We start from the raw sequence: 3240 nt of genomic DNA on the forward strand, positions 1-3240 counted from the left end.
CCTCCCGAGGGCGCCGGGGTCCCCCAGAGCGGTTTCAAACTCCCGTTTTGTACAAGGCCCTCTCTCCAGCTCATCCGACTGTCCGCAGAGCCAGCGGCTTCTACCTGAGACGCACACACAAAGGCTTCGCACGGCCACCTCGGCCACCCATTGAGATAAGCGGTCCACAAAAGTAAGGCATTCGGGAGGAATCGCAGGGGAATAAAGCGTCTAGGAAAGTGACAGCAACGCGCCAAAGGTGTCCATGCACTTTCAACAGCTCTTCACCCACTCACGGTGGCCGAACCCGCGCTCATCGCCAAAGCCGAAAGGAGACACTGGGGGTCTGCGGTCAGTCCCTTCGGAAGTCCACAGGGACACGGGCCCCGGAGCAGGTCGCACCTCACGTGCCCAACACCAAGAAGCAGCGGGGGGCCGGGGGGGGCCACTGTGCAAAGCCCGCAGGCGGAGCGGGACACCGCTGGCTCGGTCACGGCAGCAAACTGTGGCTTTACACACGCAAGAGCTGCGCTCACAAATATCACACTCGAACTGAATTTGTGCACGTTCGTACGTTAATTGGTAGAAATCTGAAATCAAAGTAACTTTAAAAAGGAGGGGTCCCCCTGTATCCCAGGCACTGAGCAACCAACGACATTTTAAGGCAACAGAAGCCCCTGCCCCCGCCTCGCGTCCCCAGCGTTCGCTACCTGCCGGGGGCTTACGGCGTCCTCGGCACGGCCTGCGCCTCCCGTGGAACCCTCCTGGGACGTGAACCCACCACCGCGTAAGCACGCGCACCAAGGGAGTCGCGTCGGGGGAGGGGGACGCGAGGCCTATGTGAGCCAGGGAAAGAGGCTCATGTGGCCAAAGGAGCCACTTCGAGGAGGGAGATCGGAGCTGGCAGGGAGCCCAGGCCCCTCAGGACTGGTCACCGAGTGCTGGCAAGCGGCCAAGAGAAGCAGAACTGCGGGCCCCGGGCCGGAAGACCCCGCGGGCGCCAGCGCCGACATCCAAGGGTGCACAGGCGGTCTGGAGAAGCCACGCAACTTCCTAGGAGTCTCCCACGGGTTCGGGGGTGGCCGCCGCGGGGACGGTGGCTCTGCACTGCCCAACACGGCGCGCGGGCATCTCGGAGGTGGCCCCGGGACCAGCGGGCAGCAGGACACGATGCCCCTTAGACAGCATGCAGGCCGGTACAGGGATCCGAGACGGATTTCTCATCAGCAAGCAGCGCACCCTGCAGCTCGACTGGGCCCCGACTCCGGGTTTCGGACACAGGAAAACCTAAGTTTGCAGCGAGACAAAAGGCAGCCAACATTCTGTTTGACCCATTTTTTTTTTTTTAATAAAAATATTGCTCTCTATTATCCCCTTTATTACATTAAAGGATATAATCTCAAAATACAAGACAAACCTTCAAGTTGAATAAACTTAAACTCATAGGTGAACACGTGTCCTTATACTTCTGACCTGCACAGGACCAACGTGCCCAAGGCTTAGGCTGAAGGGCCCCAGGACTCTCGCTGCCCTCTGGGCCGCAAGGTCAAGCCCAATCCCCAAGGTCACAGGCTCTTCCAGCACCACTGTCGATCGCCTCAAGTGCATATGCACTGAGAAGGGAGACAATGGTCACAAGGACAGCAGTTTCCATGTCCCAGGGACTGCAAGAGTACAAAGCGCTTTCACAGACGTGCCCTGCGTGTCCTCGCGAAAGCTCTGTGGGAAAGGCACAGCCAGGGGCCTGCCCGTCTGTGGACGGGACCTGCCCGAGGCCACACGGCAGCAGAGCACAGGCCAGAGCGCCCTCTCTGAGGCCCATTCCCCTATGCCCAGCGCCACGTTCGCTGCACGCTCCTTTCTGCTTCTGCATGAGCCTTTTACTTGAAGAATCAATTCATGGATAGGAAAAAAAAAAAAATGACGGCACTTAGGCCCGGTAACAGAAACATAGTCAACATTAGGAAATTGCTAAGTGTCCTTTCTTTTAAAAACTACCTGTCCAACAAGAGCACGCTGACTGAAACTAACCAAACGTCAAATCAGAACAACAAACACTAAAGAATCGCTGCTTTAAATGCTTTTCTGGAAGAAGACAGGACATACAGACAGACAGACAGACAGACAGACATATATAAATAACATGATGTGAAAAGGTACAGACGTGTGACGTGGGAAATATATTCAAACAGCCCACCCAGGGAGCCAAAGCTGAACCCTCAGAGGTAACAGCACTGCCCGCGCTCACCCCCACCGCCCACCTGTCCACAGCAGCCAAGCCCGGAATGCAGGACTGTGTCGCACTGAAGAGGAAATTTTAGGGATTTTCATTAAAAACTCATCGGCCGTCTGTTCCGCTTCTGCAAACACGCCTGCTGCACGCAGGGGCTCACTTGCACTCTGTCCTGTTTGCACCCCAGCAGCTCCTGCTGCCTGTAACAATTTGTAACCCTTAGCCCTTAGCAACTCCCGCCCTTCCCAATGTTACCACTTGCAATCTACATAGCAACTCCCGCCCAACGGTCTGAGTTCAAACCAACCCCTCAGCTTGTGTAAAAATCTTGTACATAGGAATGTTGCAGCTGCGCTCCCTGCCCCATCTTCAGAGCACCGGCTCCTCTGGGGCCGCGCGCAATAAACCTGAGTTCTCCTTCTCTCCGAGTCACTGCTTGGTTTTTCACTGGCCTGGGTTTGGGATTTTTCCACATTTTTGGAGGCCGCAGTGAGATTCTAACCATGCCGGCCCCTTGAGCCACCGGTGGCTCGGCCGAACCGAGGCAGAGGGCTTCCAAGACGCCTGAGGAGACGCATCACCTGAATAATCGGGTTCTCTTTCGGATCGGTGCCCTGACTCCACAGGACAGCTAAGCTGCCCAACCAGACTCATAGGAGGTTAAGACTAACTCGCCGGAAACAGCCACAGGAGGGAGGTACCACGGTAAGACTGAAGAAAGTAAGCTGGCTGAGTCAGGTCCCGGGACAGGCCCCTTCGGGTCCCGCCACCAGACGGAAGACCTGGACGCGGCTTCCTGGTCTTCAGAGCACAGACAGTGGTCAGGGAACCTGACGCGTATCCCAGGTTCAGGGGTCTCCAAAAGGCGGGAGCAGAGACTGGGGCTCCCCAGTGGGGGAGACGTCAGGTTAGGCCGGAGGCCCCACTAGAGAACCTGACGCGTATCCCAGGTCGGGGGGAGGCACCATTCAGCCTGATGCACGAATGGGCTTCCCCGGCGGGGAGGCGTCGGGCTGAGGCAGGGCCCC

Source organism: Pteropus vampyrus, unplaced genomic scaffold, assembly GCF_000151845.1.
Source record: "Pteropus vampyrus isolate Shadow unplaced genomic scaffold, Pvam_2.0 Scaffold364, whole genome shotgun sequence".
Lineage (NCBI taxonomy): Eukaryota > Metazoa > Chordata > Mammalia > Chiroptera > Pteropodidae > Pteropus > Pteropus vampyrus.